This window comes from Eurosta solidaginis, chromosome 2, assembly GCF_040869045.1.
Source record: "Eurosta solidaginis isolate ZX-2024a chromosome 2, ASM4086904v1, whole genome shotgun sequence".
In the NCBI taxonomy this organism is placed as follows: domain Eukaryota; kingdom Metazoa; phylum Arthropoda; class Insecta; order Diptera; family Tephritidae; genus Eurosta; species Eurosta solidaginis.
In genome coordinates, this window is record NC_090320.1 from 121,812,307 (window position 1) to 121,830,808 (window position 18,502).

Genomic DNA, 18,502 nt, shown 5'->3' on the forward strand with positions numbered 1-18,502 from the left:
ATAATACAATATCTGCACAAGTAAAAGAAGCGTGCAACATACAATTGCGGTCACCAACAGACCCATTAATCGAGATCAATACGATCATGCTGGTTTTACCACAATTAACAGGGAATCTTCCAACTTGCCAAATAAATGCAATGACTAGGCAAGCATTCCCTGACTTAGTACTGGCTGACAAAAGATTCTTTGTCAATGAGCCAGTCGACTTAATTCTGGGCGGAGACATATACCCCCAAATTATGCTAGGCGGTATTAGGAAGGACGTGCTAAACACATTAATAGCACAGGAAACGGTGTTCGGCTGGATTTTGACAGGCCGGACAGATGCGGTTGATACAAATAAGACCCTAGTTTCATATTTCAATGAGGTCACTTTAGATAAACAATTGGTTTTTGGGAGATAGAGGCAATTCCAAAGAAAAGGAGCATCAATAACGATGACACTTACTGCGAAGAGCTATACAAATCCACAACAGTTCGGAACAACGATGGCAAATACGTAGTCTCCTTACCCTTTAGGAAAGAGTTTAACTTAGGCCCCTCATTAAGAAGTGCGTGCTCTCAATTCTATCGCAACGAGACACGACTTGCGAAAAACCCAGTCTTTCAAACGGAATACAATAGAGTTGTATACGAATATGAAACTTTAGGGCACATGAAACAAATAGGCAATATTTCGCAAGACTCAAATGACTGTTACTTCCTACCTCACCATGCTGTTATAAAGGAGGGAAGTACAACGACAAAAGTCAGAGTCGTATTTAATGCATCTTGTCCTACCACTAATGGCAAAAGTCTAAATGATGCCTTATATCCAGGTCCGATTCTTCAATCCGACCTGACAATTCTTATACTACGTTGGCGGCTGTTCAAATACGTATTTAACAGCGACATAGAGAAAATGTATCGCCAAATATGGGTCAATGAAGACCAAACAAAATATCAGCGAATCATATTTCGCAAATGCCTCAAAAACCCAATTAACATTTATGAATTGAAAACGGTAATCTTTGGGGTTAATTGTGCTCCGTATCTTGCGATTCGAACGCTGCACCAACTAGCTGATGACGTGGAGACATCGCATCCAATGGCAGCAGATATCCTGCGAAATTGCATGTACGTTGATGACGTACTCGCCGGTGGACACAACATCGAAATTGCAATCAAGGCAAGGGACGATATATCATCGGCATTGCAATCGGCAGGTTTCCCATTGCGAAAATGGACGTCCAACTGCAAGAAAATTCTACAGGGTATACCGAAGCAACACCTATTAAGCGAGGATTTTCTTGAGTTTGAAGACACCAGCATGTTAAAACCACTCGGTATCAGGTGGAACGCCCATTTCGACTACTTCTACTTCACAGCGAAACCCTTTGACAATAACCATGCCGTAACAAAAAGGTCAATACTTTCTGCGATCGCAAAACTTTTTGACCCTCTTGGCTGGCTGGCACCAGTCGTAATTGTAGCCAAAATAATAATGCAAAATATTTGGTTGGAAGGGACAGGCTGGGATGCAGATGTGTCTGAAACTACTCTACATCGGTGGCAATTATTCATGACTGACTACGAAAAGATCAACGATATACGCATACCGCGGTGGGTTCACTACACATTGAAGGACAATGTCGAAATACATGGATTCAGCGATGCCTCGGAAAAAGCATATGCCGCCACTGTCTTCCTTACGGTACAAACGAAGGATCAAGTCTTCACCAACTTGCTGATGGCCAAGACGAGAGTAGCCCCGGTCAAAACTATATCAGTGCCACGACTGGAACTCTGCGGCGCAGTCCTACTTGCAGAAATGATAGAGTCGGCCATAGAAAATATGCAACTTTCCAATATTAAAGTAACCCTTTGGACAGATTCGACGATAGTCCTGGCATGGATCGGAAAACCACCATGTTCGTGGTCAACGTTTGTGGCACATCGAATAACGAAAATTATCGACAAAGTTGGAGTCAAAGTATGGCGGCATGTAAACTCTGCGTCAAACCCTGCAGATTTGGCGAGCAGAGGCCTCCTCGCTTCGGATCTAATCGACAATTCTTTGTGGTGGCAGGGACCTTCTTGGTTACAAGAAGACACCGAAAATTGGCCAACACAAGAAGAAGATTACAACACGAATATCGAAGAAAAGAGGCTTTTGCGGGTTATATCCTATATTCTTCGGTTTTTCCAGAATACGCACCCAACAACTAAATCCTCCTTTAAAAGGAATTCTCATTCGATAGCTCCTGACGAAATAGAAAAAACAACACGAAGATTGATAACAATATGCCAGAGGCAACATTATCAAGAAGAGTACGCAAACTTGAAGTCAGGAAATCGAATAAATGGGAAGAGTGAGATTTTATCCCTGAACCCATATATAGATGAAGAAGGCATCATTCGAACTGGGGGGCGGACTGGGGCATCGAAAGACATGTCCCATAATGAAAGTCAGCCCATTATTCTTCCTTATACTTGCAGGTTATCCAGACTTATAGTCCAATCCTCTCATGAGACCACCCTGCATGGATGGAACCAGCTGATGCTACGTCATATCCGCACAGGATCCCATGCGTTAAAGTCATGATAAGGTCGGTTATCCACAACTGTAAAGTCTGCACTATTTACAGAAAGCGGACACAAACGCAACTTATGGGGATCCTTCCGAAAGAGCGCACCACCTTTACTAGGGCCTTCACTAACACTGGGGTAGATTTCGCGGGATCATTCGATATAAAATCCTACCGAGGGAGGGGATGTCGAATTTCAAAAGGATACGTTTGCCTGTTTGTCTGCTTTTCGACGAAAGCCATCCATCTAGAAGCGACAAACGATCTTAGTACCGGGTCCTTCCTAGCTGCCCTCGCCAGATTCGTATCCAGATGATGCTGTCCGAAAAACGTTTACTCCGACAATGGTACTAACTTTGTCGGAGCTTCTCGATCTTTACGATCCGAGTTTAAAGCATTTCTGCGTGAAGCAAGGGACGGAACGTTGACTAAATATAGCCATCACATTATAGAATGGAATTTTATACCGCCAAGCGCTCCTCACATGGGAGGTTTGTGGGAAGCGGGGGTAAAAAGTTTTAAGGCCCGCTTTAAAAAGATCGCGCCCGATCATAAATATACTCTCGAAGAGTTTACAACCCTCTTATGTCGAATTGAGGCCTGCCTCAACTAGAGACCTCTAAGTCCCTCATCCAACGACTCTTCCGACCTGGAGCCGGTTACTCCAGGCCATTTTCTCGTAGGTGGGCATCTGTTAGCTCCACCTGAACTCGACTGTAGTGAAAACCCTGCCTCCATTGTAAACCGATGGCAAAAGATGAAAGCCCTTCATCAAACCTTTTGCAAAAGATGGAAATCGGAATATCTCACCGAGATCCAGAAAAGGTATAAATGGAAACATCCACAATCCAACTTAAAACCCGGGGACCTAGTCGTCATAAAAGAGGACAACCTACAACTAAACGAGTGGAGGATGGGGAGAGTCGTCAACATACATCCAGGTTCCGATAACCGTGTACGTGTTGTTGACGTCAATACAATTAAGGGACAAATTAGCAGACCAATCGCGAAACTGGTACTACTTCCGCCCAACGACAACGAAAATGAACTTTAATAGTCCACATTCCTCCATCCCAAATAACCCAGCTCTCGTTCACCCCGAACGAGGCCAACACCCCGGTAACCCTGCTCTCGCTCCCCTGAACGAGGCCAACAAAACCCTAACGCAGATTTACTATCTGCCACAGAATGCTTTTTCCAACAATTGCGTTAGTGCACCGTTGCCACCACGCAATTGTTCAGAAGATAATTGAATGTAGGCATTGACCCCAGAATTTTGGTCGTATCGTCACCAGAATATCCCCGTACCTCTCCCATCACACCGTGGGTATTCATCTAACAGCTGATGTCACGCTGTTTAAACTTTTCCACGTTATTTAATAAATAATAAATTAAAAATTGCTTTAAATGATTGTTTTCATCCATTTAAAGCAATAAGGGCTAAAAACGCCATCAAAAAAAGGACATCAGTTGATTTCGAAACATGCTTAATGATAGCAGCGTATTTCATCGGTGCGATCCAACAGATATTAGTGCCCCAAAACAATAAAACCTTTCCACCAAAGTAAACCCCAACAATAAGCCACTATAGAAGTCAAATGAAAACAATGCTACATCTTTATATTCGCATTATCAGTTTGGCATTTTTAAAGTGCTTTATGCACAGCATCCACAAAACCTTCCATGCTTACAATTGGCGTTTGTGGCGTAATACCGTGCCCTAGATTTGCAATATAACGTTGCTTGCACGAATTTCTTCTGGTGTTTTATACATATCCTGCGGATCTAAATTGCCTTGCAAAGCAATATTTGGACCAACTTGCTTCCGTGCCTCTACTGGATCCACAGTCTAATCTAAGCCTATAATGTCATAATCCAAAGTTGCTTGCTCTTTCAATGAGTGGCCAGCACCTTTAGCAAAGAGTGTCAAAGGCACTAAAGGTATTGATTGTTGCTGCAAACGTTCGACCAACTTATCACGAATTTCTTTATGTAGGGTACTGCCCATTTCAGAAAATATTCTTTGCTTAAATGCTCTGCTGAAGATTCGAAAATTTGCAGCAATTGTGCACCGGCCTTTGTCGGCATTTCCAAATAATCAACAATGGCGTCAGTCACCATGCTTAATAGCCTTTTTGAATCTACTGGAAAATCGGTAAGCCAAGCTTTTGATTTAGACATCGTTTTACTGCCGCCCCCTTCAATCATGTAACCCATTAGTGTCCACGGTGCACCCGTGAAACCAATAAGTGGCACACGTCCTTCTAGCTTGTGGCGCATCATTGTAATAGCATCGCCAACATATGTCAAGCGCCCCACCGCTCCCTCAGGTGTGAGCTTTGCTAAATCAGCAGGTGTTTGCAATGGTTCTGGGAAAACGGGACCCACACCCGCATGCATTTCCACTGTCACACCAAGTGCTTGCGGTATTACTAGAATGTCTGAAAATATGATAGATGCATCCAAGTCGAAACGTCTCAGCGGCTGCATTGTCACTTCACATGCCAGTACGGATGTACGACAAATAGTAAAGAAATCATGAAGCTTACGTACCTCTTGAAATAGCGTCCAGCCTGACGCATTACCCAAACGGGCACCCTGTCAACGGGCTCGCCACACGCTGCTCTCAATAGATTATCATTTTTAAGCGGTGGAAAGTTCTTTGTATCTTTCATTTTGTATTGTTTATTAACTGGACTATGCTTTCTGTTGCGAATTACACCGTAAAGTGTTGCCTTTGTTTTGTTTTGGTTTAATTTATAACTTGTGAAATGTAGAGCTGCGACCGACACGAAAACAAAAAAAAAAAAAAAAAACCAAAAATTCTGCATTAAAATATAACGTTATTGTCACGAATATTAGCAGAACTAAGGAGTGCTGCCAGCTCTAAGCCGATGCTAAGCATGAAACTTTAATAAATCTTTGTTTTGATAACACTTTTAACTCTTTGCTCTAATCAGACTCAGTATCAAGTAGGGTTTGTTATTGTAATACAAAAAAAAAAAAAAAAAAAAAAATAAGTAACTATTGTTATTCGCATACTTATTACTCGTCAGCGATCTTTTGGTTTAATATAAACTCTATGATATCGTTTTATTGTGAGTCAAATGATGGATCATCCAGTATAACCATTTTGGTTGATCCCCAAATCTCAATTAAATGGCCAGCATATTTTGCATATCCAGCAATTTCATCTTCCACAGTTCAAACCACACGTTTTTCCACCCTGTATTTATCAGCGTCAGCGAATTTCAAACAAATCAAGATTACTTTTCAACTTTTATTACAAAAAAACAAGAACAGCTTATTTTCGTTCGTAGTTTTTCAACACACTACGCTTACAAAAGCTAAAGACTTACAATTTTTGAAACTACAAAAAAGAGGGCGTTCGATCTACAGTACGCTTTGATATTTAATGTTGTGGATGACTGAGAAAGGGCATACTATGCATGCATTGAGTTGGTCAACTTTAACTTTAAGCGGAACACTAATCAAGCATTCAAATCTCAGTTGATTTTTATGCAGTTACTTTCTCTTGTATATTGTAATTATTTGAGCATTTTACCCTAATTGAATTTACGTCCATCCTTATCGGTACCTGTCCAAGAAAAATATTGCACTCATTTTTTTAGTTTCCTCCGAATTGGCATCCAATCTCCTTCATGCATACCAATCGTAATCAATTTGCCAATCGGGTGATAGGGTGAAGGCTAATTCATGACCGCGCCACACCCAAACCCCGGATATGGTACTATCATTATCCTCACCAAACAGGCACACTAAAGCAAAGGCTTGCTTACGCATTTCATCGCGACGTCGAAACATACCAGTGATGAGATTGCACAACACAAACACTTTTGTAAGCTCACTATTATATTTATATTCACCGAACCAGACAGAATAATTTTCTGGATCGAATTTTTGCCAAAAGTAGGGAACGGAAACAGATTCATCCTCGTTGGAGTATGAACGTTTGAAATCATCGAAATTGAATGTACCTATTGAGAGTGAATCGAAATGATTTAAGCAGTTACGTGTCAAAGGATAAGCAACTATTATATCCAACTGTTCATTATAAATGCAAATAGTATAATCATTTAATAATTGTGATATCCATGGTGCAACCGTGTCCATTACATCCTTCTTCAAAAACCTTTCAACTTTATTTTCTTTACCCAAATCATGAAAAGTCATATTACCAACATGCATGGCACGACGCGTTGTTGCCGATTGCAGGAAATTACCAATCGCATCAGCGGGTTCGTCATTATCAGTTTTCAAATAATTATAGTAAAAATTAAAACCGGTTAGATTAAGAAAAAGTGAACCATTCACAATAATATCATTGATAAGACTATCAAAATTTCGAAAGCGCATTCCATGTCATGTTGTTCTATGCATTTTTACCCCTTTCTTCTTGTTCATGGAACTGTTGCAAACCACGATCATCTATCAATTCCAATTGGTATAAATAATCACTATAATTTGGTTGATGTAATAGATCTGAAAGTCCATTACCAATGGCTAAGCCCTTCTGTGGTATATAAACACGCGTCTATTGCATTTTGCACCAAATGTATGTGATATGCTAACGCTAGTACATATTTACCAGCATACGATTCACCCGTAATCCAAAATCCACTGGAATTACGCCATTCAAATAATTCGTATAATTGCATAACAGCTTCATGTAAATTCCGTCCAATATCTTTTTCATTACCCGCATAACCATCGTCACTACCAGTAAAACTGAAACCAGTATCAACTGGACTATTACCCCAATTTCTTACATAAATGGTTTATGTAGTGCTATTTTAACTTTAAGCACTTTGCGCAGAATTCTTGTTGCACACAAAGTGCTTACCTACATATATATGTGCGTATTGTTGTGCTTTAATGTTTTATTTAAACTTACTTCCATCGCTATGTGCCAAACCCTCACGCAACAGGAAATACCTCAAGCCCTCTATTGTGTAAAGTTTAGCTGCCTCAACCGGATGACCAGAATCAAGCAATAAACCTGCGCCCGTGTGTGTGTCCAAACGTAGCTGTGATTCTGTTAAGAAAGCTTCATCCTTCATCTGAAACACAATACCAACCACTGTATGCAGCAGAGTAAATGTGGCCGCGCGATTTTAAAGTGTGCCAAAAATGCGCTACAGCCGTCTTGTGGCGCTCTTCGTTAGTACGGATAAAATATGTGTTTGCTATCCTCGCTTCGGCGAATACATGACGATATAGCGCAGATATATACTCGCAATATTGTGCAACGGGCACTTTTTGAGCTGCTGTTTGTTGGATTTTTGTACCATGTTCATCAGTGCCAGTACAGAGATGAACTGTCCTTTTGGGGTCATTAATTGATATGACTGTTCATTGTAAAATTCTAACCTGAAAATGCAAAGAAAAATTGATCAATGAAAATAAAGAAATAAGGTTAGAATTAGCAAATTTTACTATACGAACAGTAACTATACTCACCACATGTCGTAAATCAATGACATCTTTTTTCCTTTTTTCCATTCAGGAAATGGAAAAGCGTAGCAGATGTCAAAATCTCTACATTTACTGTCTGACTGTCAATGATTATTGCAATACAAACGTTAGGCCTCATGCGCAAGCATCTCGCGCACTACACGTCATGCACTACATGCGCACTACACGTCACGCACTACATGCCGCACTAAATATCGCGCACAACACGCCGCACATATCGCGTATTACATTTCTCGATCAATCATTCATGTGGTCGAGATTTGAAATACCTAATTCCACGAATCTCAACATTATCGACAATACACGTCAAAAAAATAATGTTGGGTGGTGGAAGTGCAACTCTGTAATACCTTTTCAGCCAGGTTTCGAACCGTTCCGTGTGGTGGCAGGCCACTTGTGGTGAAAACAAAGTTCACCACAAATCAAAAATAAATTGTTAGGACTACTTCGGCGACATCTACCGACATAAAATAAATTATAAAATCCCTACAAAAAATTTGGTCACAAAACCTAATCACGCCCATGCAAATGTGACTAGGAATATAACCTATGACCGTAAAATGACTAGTCAAATGACGTGGAATGACTAAAGCACCAGCCACATCGCATGGGTGCGTGGTAAAGCCGTTTTTCTTCGTTTCCCTGCGCGCATAAGTATTTACTTATGGTCTTTAATTTTATTTAAATTAAATTTTATTTCAATAAAATGTTTTTTTTTTCGATAATATATTAGAGATAATTTTTTTTTGTTACGCCACCCAAACAACATTCCGCCAACCTCAATTTGGGCATGATCAATGATATCAATATTCTTTCAGATCATGATCCGCTACCAACCTTTACTGGCCAAGTCAGAGTGAGGCGCAACGCGTTTCGACGTCGCTTGTCAGCTCTGCGGCAGGGACCATAGTCTCCGAATCTGTCCCGAATATCGGAAAAAATCTCCAGAAGAGAGGTTGCTGGCAGTGCTTCTATATAAGTACTGTCCGAACTGTCTGTCACCCTTCCACAGGGTAAACAAGTGTAGCAGCAAGTATCGCTGCAAGAGGTGCCAAGAGAAGCACCACACCACGCTTCATTTAGATGAGCGTCGGCCGGTATGCGACGAGACAGCCACAAATGGCGACGACAACACGTCCGACGACGCGTTGTCAATCAACCTGTCGGGACCGGCTAAATCCTGGGCTCAGCAGGTGGAGGAGGAAGAAATGGGGGGGGGGGGGGGGGGGGGGGAGAGAGCAAAGGCGGAGGAAGAAAGAAGTAAAACGGAGACAACAAGACCGTCAACGATCAACCATGGGATGCGCAGTTTCCGGCCGCTGTTACAGCATGAAAGAAGCGCGGCGAAAGCAAACAAACGTCGAAACGAACGGGACAACTGGCGGCACCGCGACATTGGACTCCATGGAGGCCCGACCAAGACGTCCAAACGCGGCAGACAGCAGCGGCGAGATAAATCGACGCCATACCATTCTGACGCCCAAAATATGCAAGCACTATCGCGTGGTACACCGGAAGGCTTCCGAACCGGCCGGCTGCTCCCAGCCACTCCAGCGCCCATCATGGGTCTTTCGTGCCCATTGCGCCGACGGCCATCGTACGCGTCGAATCGCGTGGGCACCTACACTTGGTACGTGCGATCATTGATCCCTGCGCCGCCAGCACCATCGTCGATGCAGAGCTGGTACGCGATTTGCAATTAGAGCGCCAAGGACCAGGGCAATGTACCCTTATTCTGCGCGGCAAGTTCGGGTCAACGACTCATGTCACTACCCAAGCCACCGTGGTCAACGGACACTATCGGTTGAGTTCGCCATCCAATGTGGATGCAAAGGTTGCCGTTCCATTTGAATTTATGCGGCTTGCAGATCCGCAGTTCTACCGCTCATCGCCAGTTCGTCTTACACTCGGCGCTGATCTATACGCCGAACTGATGGTGAGCGGAACGCCAGCAACAACAAGTGGCGGTCTCCTGACCCAACCGACCGTATTCGGGCTGGTAGTCTCAGGAGCCTGCCAAAAATAGGAGCGTTTCATAAGAACTAAGTAATTACAGCACGGAATTTAAAACCACGTACGTGTATTTAATAACATCTTTTCTTTTTCTTCACAGGACAACGAGACACGAAGTCCATCGTGCGACGTGCAGTGCTTGCAGTCCGCATCTGCACATCGACATAACGCCTTACTGGACGTGCGATCACGTGTCATTCCTTTTTTTCCTTTTCATTTTTTTTCTTTGTTGCTTACGGCAAGGGGCCGGTATGTTTAGGCCACAGGCCTAAATATATCTCCTCCCCCCCCCCCCCCCCCCCCCCTCGTAACATAACTCTCTTTGTTTATTTTTCTTCGTTACTACCACCCGCATATTCTTGTGATCACTATACACACAGGCATGTGTGAGTGGTGGTACGTATGTATCTTAGATGTTTACCGCTGTGAGCCCGCGGTACAGCAACTTTGTTGCCGGGAAACCCAACGAAGGAGCTGTATCGTGGGTTTATCGGCTCATGTGGAAAAGAGTCTCGTCCTCTTTTAATCCAGCAACCAGCAAAGGAACACGTAATCACACGCTCACGTAAGTTGCCAATTTCCAAAAATATATTTAACAATTTCCTAATATATTTTATATTTAATATTTTCAACTCTCACAACATTTGTTAATATCTTCCTTAACACTTGTTGTATGTACATATATACATTGAATAAAAAAAAACCACTGTGAATTCCTTTTATTAATACGAAACCTTTTTGGTGTTTTTATTTTTCTTCCCCTTTTTTTCGCCTAACTAATCTTTAACAAATACGTGGGTGCGCGCCGTTGCCACCACGCATTTGTTCAAACAGTCCTAACTAGTTTTACTACACTATGTTATCCAAGATTTTGGACTTTTGTACTTCGGACTTTTGTCCTTTTGTCAACTCAATTGGGGCTGGCAGTACTACTTATGCGCGCCTGGTATGCACTTTATGAGGCGATACACGTTAGGATGAAGGGTGATCCCTGAAGATCTAATGCGCCCGTAGGGGAGTCATTACTCCAAGCAGGAATCTCTTTGTGCTATTTTCCTCTTACCAAACCTTAGGTGATGTACGGGTACATGGAATCAGATGCGTGGATACCATAATGAACTAGCTCCTAAATAAATTGGTTCACACCTGTACCAATATGAAAATTGACGATTTGGTGAAGCGGCCTCTAGTCAGGAACCCTGTTAACAGGTGTGGTTGTTGTAATGATAATGACGTAGGTATTTAAATACGTGAAATTGAAAATGATGATGAGTGCTTGAAGTTGGTGGACAGGAAGAAAGAGTTTTTACTCCGCACAGAGCTACTGACGGAATATAACAATAACTCACTTGCTCACTTGGTAGAGAAGGATAGGATAGGATAGGTTAGGTGGTAGCTGCCCTGATAAGGATAGCTCACTTGGACGACACGAAGGTCCGTTGTGATACCACATACATCAAAAATAACGATGACCTAGATCCAGCTACTTAGAGAATCGTTGGGTAGCAACTTGGTAGAGAAACTTTCCAAAAAGAGAGGCTAACTGTAGCCGCGTGAGCCTTTTTGTACCTTCCGGTTTCATGATTTTTGGCTTCCAATTTTGACATTTGCTTCTATTCTTTCTTAGGTTTAGCAAAGTTGAGCTTTCGCTCGTTGGCTCTTCTTAATTCAGCACCATAGGCCGACCGGATTTTCAATTTTATCGCATGCAACTTTTTTTGTTGCGAAATGAAGGCGATAAAACTACCATACTTGCTTTGATGAAAAGTGACCATTACAAAACCCAATAATACGACTCGTTAGTACGGAGTATTAGTGGTAATTTAGCTTCGAATATATTTGGCATGGTAAGTTCCTATCTCTTTTCCCTGTAGGTCTTCTAGCTGATAATAGCAATTTCCTAGTTTTTTTCGAATTCAACACTTGATGAACTACGAACCTAACTTGGCATTGTATATGTCTGTAAATTTACTGAGCGCAAAGTTGCGACGGTTAACTTCTTGACCTTCTTTAAAAGAGACTGGTTTTGAACGTAAATTGTTTTGCTTGACATTCCGATTGTATGCCTTTCGTATATTATCTTGGATATCTTTACGCAATAACGCCAAATTATCTGTTCTGGAGATAGGAGATATTGGATCTTCAAGCAAGGATAACTCTTTAAGCAGTTTATAGTCGGATTCATTTGTTATCATATCCAACCCAAATAACGATCTATAAGGGGAACATCCTAGGGATTGATGAATGGCAGATCTCAATGGACAGGATGTGCTTGAAAGATGCAAGTCCCGTTTTGTTTGGTCCTTTTTCAAATATGAGCGAATAGCTGCTAGCAACGACCGATTTACGCGCTCAGCCGCATTGCTCTGAGGCGAATATAAGGCGGTGAACATTTGATTAATGCCTAATTCCAGAAGGAATGCTTTAAATTCGTTTGCTTTAAATTGAGTTCCATTATCGCTTACAATGATTTCCAGAACTCCAAAACTGTGAAAAATATTTTCGAGAAGGAATTTTTGTATCGCTACAGATGTCAATTTCTTTAGCGGTTGAAGCCAATGAAACTTACTGAAGTGGTCTAACACAATCAGTAGCCCTATGTGGCCACTTTTGCTTCGCGGATATGGTCCTAACAGGTCAATATAGAGCCTTTGAAAGAGTCGGCAAGTTGGACTATGAGCGCCCATAGGCGGACGTAATGTGAAGTTGGGAGCTTTAGACTCCATGCAAATTTCACACTGACGAATGTACTCGCGTACTCTTTAGCAATACCAGGCCAGTAGAGATAGCGACGTAGTTTTTCTATCGTTTTTTGTACCCCTGCATGAGAAGACGTAATACTGTCATGGGCTTGTTTCAGAGTATCGGTTTTTAGCCTATCTGGAACCAATACCTTCGAATCGGATTTATCGTCTTTGTCATCAACTCTCGCGTGCTCAGTTTGAATGTATATTATTTTGTCTCCAACCTTAATATCCGGAAATTTATCCTGGTTTTCCCTAAATTTGTTTTTGAGGGTTACGTAAGAGTCGTCCTTGAACACATCTGAATCCATGTCAATGATCGGCCTCATATCTAACTCTCCTATTTCATTTTCACATAATCTGGACAACGCATCGGGAACGATGTGGCCTTTTCCCTTCCTTCCTTTAAATTGCTGTAAGCGAAATATCCAGCGAGCAAGTCTACCTGATATGTTTTGCTGACGTATTAGCCAAAGAAGACTAGAATGGTCCGTTACGACTTCGAACTCTTGGAGCTCCAAGTAGCAGCGAAATTTCTGAAAAGCCAAAATGACGGCTAAGCATTCACGTTCGATAACGCTATAATTTCGTTGAGCCCGATTCAACTATTTGAACATAAAAGCTATCGGCTTTTCTACATTTTCATCAGATAACTGATCTAAAATTGCGCCAATGCCAAAGTCACTGGCATCACAATGCAAGTAAAATTTCTTTTCAAAATATAGATTGGTTAAGACCGGGGCCGTCGTCAAGATTGTCTTTAATTGGTCCATCGCCTGTTGAGCTTCCGAGGTCCATAAGAACTTCTTCTTAGTGGATAATGTTTCAGTGATAGGATACGTGAGTTCAGCGTAGTTGTGAATGAACCGATGGTAGCATCCACAAACTCCAAGAAAGCCTCGCACTTGCTTCAAGTTTCTAGGGGAGGGCCAGTTTACAATACATAAAACGTTTTCGGGATCGGTGCGAATACCTTCACTCCAAATGATGTAACCTAAAGAATTAATACTGATGACACAAAATTGGCTTTTTGCGATGTTAACGGTTAAATTTGCTTTGCGAAATTGCTCGGCCAAACGATCTAATACAGTGAGGTGGGATGCAAAGTCTTCAGATACTATGCAAAGGTCATCCAGATAACCGAAAACGCAATATCGAAGGTCTGGTGGGATTATCTCATCCATGAGGCGACACATTGTAGACGGGGCATTGCATAAGCCGAACGGCATTACCTTAAACTGGTACAAGGGTCGTCCCGGTACTGTAAAAGCAGTCAACGGCTTGGATTCTGGGTTAAGCTCAATTTGCCAATATGCATCTTTAAGATCAAGTTTGGTAATTATATTCGCTTTCGGGAGTCTGGAAAAGATTCCGTCAATGCTAGGTAGGTGATAGGCGTCTTTTGTTGTGACGGCGTTAAGTCGACGAGCGTCTAGACAAAGTCGAACTTTGTTTGGTTTCACTAAAAGACGCATGGGTGAACTCCAGGCGCTTGCGGATGGTTCAATTACATCCAACTCCAACATACGATCTAACTCCTTATAAAGCAACTTTTCCACTGTTGGACTAACGGGGTAGAAACGCTGTTTCACAGGCTTAGCATTTCCAACGTTAATATGATATTGTATTATGGTGGTAAGGCCTAAGCCTTTAGATGTATTGGGAAACATGTTTTTTACTACTTCAAGCTGGTGAATTTCTTGCTGGGTCAACGGATATGAATTTTCGTCTTATTTTATTTCGGAGCCAGTAAGCGTATTAAGGGAACTGATTATATTTGGGGCAAGAGAGATGATTCTCCAGAAATCATGGCCTAAAATTAGTTTTTGTTTAATGGAGGGTATGACGTAAAGTTTAATCGGACGGATGCTGGACTTATAGGTCATCATGACATCAAGTACACCTATAATTAACTGTTTTTTCCCATCGGCCGTCCTTGCTTCAGATTTCATTTGCTTAAATTCTGGAACTTTGGAAAGGTCTTCAGCTGCCAGGGTTGAACCGATGCAGCTTATATTTGCTCCAGTATCTAAAAGACCAAGTTCTGTATACTCCAAAAATGAAACTTCTGCATAACTACGCATATAGCTCTTATCACTAAATATGGTGGAAACTACTAGTTTTTGATTAGTCTTAACGTTTTCAAAAAACTTTCGTAAGCGCAACGTACACTTAATTTGCCAATATGCAAAAGGTGATTTCTATGTTTCAAATAGTTGGTAAGCCTTTCTTCATACGACTGACGATGAAGAGGAACAGGGTTAACCGAAAGTGGTTTATCATTCTTTCCCTCAGCCAGATGTGGCTGATTTACTGTTTCGGGCCCATCCGGCTGGGATTGGATGCACCCGTTTGTCGGTTTTCCGACAACTTCCGGAAACAAAATGGACATTGTGGCTTGTATACCTTAGGGGTGCCACAACCGTAGCAAAAAATGCGCCGATCTGCCAAACAGTCTTCCCAAATGTGGCCTAATTCTTCACAATTCCAGCATTTAGTTTTTGAATGATTGCTGCGAATTGCGGCTAAATCTCCTTCAATATTTATGTCTTCTATTTGTTCTGAACTAGTTTCATCCAGGGCATTCACTTGGCGACGACTAACCAAAGGTCGCGGTTTTGTAACACTATCGGCACGACAATGGAGCTCTTTGGATAAGTTTTCGCTCATCTGTACTAAACGCCGTAAGTGTTCTACGGAGTGTACAGGTTGATATAATAGTTTTTCCCTAGTTTCACTGAGTACGTTATTTTTTAAAATCTCCATGATTTCTTCTTCGTCCATCTGAACGCTTGATTTGTCCATAAGTGACGCTACTCAATCATGGAAAGATGCGAATGATTCTCCAGGTTTCTGCTTACGAGACCTAATCATCTCCTTGCACATAAAGACAGGGTGGTTATCCTTATATTGCTGTCGCAGTGAAGCGCAAATATCCGACCAAACGATACGATTAACCTGTTTATGGTATCTCCAGTAGCAGTCTCTGGCTTTACCAGCGAACAAAATGTGCATATGCTTACACATGGCTGTGAAGTCACTATCTAGGGTTTCATCTGTTAGTGATTTCACCCGATATATAAACTCTTCTACTCCTAAGCCTTCCACGGAACCGTCGAAATGTAAATTCCATTTCTGTATGACGTCAGCTGTTTTCCTGATAAGTGTGGACGATGCTGTCGAAGCAGAGGTATGAGAACTAGTTATGGGCAACATTGGATTACATGTTGGGCTAGAACTGGGCTGAGCATTCTGAGACGTGCTCACATTCAAAGATGTTATTACCCTATTAACTGCTTGCTTTATCATTTCCTGTATAATTGTGTAGTCGAACTCGTTGCCTTGTCGGGAATTGCGATTCCGATTGGGCCTACCTCGTCTTTGAGTACCTTGATTTCTAGAAGGAGCTTCAGTCTGATTGGTGCTATGACTAGCATCTAGTGCAGAAGAAGCTGCGGCACTTGCATTTGTACCAGGTCTCTCGTGTGATTCGGCTACGTTTGTAGCTTGAGTTTGTTGCAAAGTATTGGAAAGATTTCGAGTAACGACTCTATGACTTTCATCAGTAGTGGTGGTTTTCGTTTTTGCTCCAGGCGAACAATTTCCAACGAAAACTTTAAGGTCTTGTTGGTTAATAATTTGGTTACAAAGAAAGCAGTGACTGTTCTCTGCCAGTCAACTATTTAAACACGCCTTATGGAATACGTGCTTGCAAACTAATACATAACAGGGATGTTGTATTATTATTTCCTGTTTACATAAGGCACATTGGTGACTAGTACCTGCACCTGATGGTGGACTGTGTTCTATAGGCATTGTCTAAAAAAATCGTTTCTTGATTTTGGCATAGGCTAATGACATAAAAGAGGAAAGTAAACCAATCAATAACACGATTAACAAAATTACTAGTTATGTTTGTTGAGTTAACAGAAGGAAATAAACGATGCTAAATGATTCAACTACAGCGGATGATAAATGCTACATAACTTAGGATTCGATGGAGTCCTAGTATAGCCAACCCTGCATCTCGGCTTGGTATCCGATCCAAATAACCAGCATCGTAGGCAGCTTGACTAGATAAGCTCTCCAGCTTCCTTCCTGCGGAAGTAGACCAAAAATGATCGTGCTTCATCAGCAGGGATGCAACTAATCCCAAATAAATATCTTTCTCTAAATACGAACTAAAATTGTGCGACCACTAACGATGGCGAATATACTTAGAACTTTTCTATTCTATCCTGTTTTCACCAATCCGTTAGTTGGCCTCACGTTGGGCGCCCAAAATGTATGCAGCCGTCAACTTAACGTGAGGTATCATTGACGGTGGTGATTATTAGGTGAATGAGTATGACCGCGTACAATGGTAGGTAGTCACCCAATGGTTCCTGGGTGGTGAGAGTAGGAACCGATATTTACCTAATGACAGTAGAAGGGTTGCGGTGGGGGAATCCTCTGTTGCCTCAGCTCTTGCGGCGTGGGGTGGGTTTTGTCTTACCTCCACTGCATTCAGATAAACTTAAGTTTATTAGGATTCCTAACAGAACTAAATGATTTAAACCACAAAGAGGTAGGGCCGCATGAAAGAATCGAAAACAAAACAAAAAAAAAAAACGAACCCATTGAACGTTAATCGTGCGGATTGGTATGCGATGTCCAAGATGATGTTCGACAATCGCCTACTTAAACCTTTCCCAACCATGATCCTCGATACAATTTGATGGTGAAGATCCCCTCTAAAATGAACTTTCCTTATGTCTTTATATCACCATATGCCTTCAGGAAAACTCCAAAAACTTAACACTTTATAAGTACGTTATAAACTGACTTTATAATTTTATTCATTAAAGGAAAACCTTAAACTTGAGTGATAAGCTATTCTAAATTTATCGTCCAATTTTCATTAGATTTGGATAAATCCTGATGTTAATTAATCTGGCTCGTAAAGAGTAAAACTTGGCTTAGACATAGATTAGCAATATAATTTGAATGAAGGATATCATTTTTGGGGTTGCGTATTATGCTAACCAAATTTAAAGACCATATTAGATTTATTTGTTAACATTGTTAACACTTATTAACAACATATTAGTTGATGTTTAAGCCGCCTCCATCCCCATTAGACGGCGGCAATTCCTATGCGCAGCCGTGCGCGGCGAATGGAAATGCGCCAACGAACACCCACCACTGCCATCGGCGAGGAACAATATTCCATTCGCTAGTCAAGCATTATTACTCGGGAACCGCGGACGCGCTCCATTCTACATTCATATTGCATAAATTTTGTACATTTTAAATATCCAAATTAATGTCGGTTTTCAAATTAATATTAATAAATTTCAAAGTGAATTTATAACGTTTTAAGAGAAAAAGTCTTTTAACTGAAGAAAGAATTCATGCAGAGTGAAGCGAAGGAAGACCAGGTGAGAATTGTTCATGGTCCTTCGCAGCCATCTTTGGCCCACCCTAAACGCTTAAAACAATAATAAGTAAATTAAAATCGAATTTTTCGTTCGACAAAAAAATACAAACAAAAAAAAAGTTTATCTATATACATACAAAAAACATACAAATAATTCAAAAATAAAGTTTGAGTGGATTCGAAAAAAAAGAGCAACAATTGAACGTTTTCAAAAAAGAGGAACAAAATTTTTTGGGAAAAAGCTACAAATAATAGAATTG

General features: G+C 41.3%; 2 pseudogenes; both read right to left on the minus strand.

The window, feature by feature from the left end:
- Positions 1 to 4,158: 4,158 nt before the first annotated feature.
- LOC137242343 (uroporphyrinogen decarboxylase-like) lies at positions 4,159 to 5,313 on the minus strand (annotated as a pseudogene).
- Positions 5,314 to 5,650: 337 nt separating this feature from the next.
- Positions 5,651 to 14,493, minus strand: LOC137241632 (venom serine carboxypeptidase-like; annotated as a pseudogene).
- Positions 14,494 to 18,502: the final 4,009 nt, after the last annotated feature.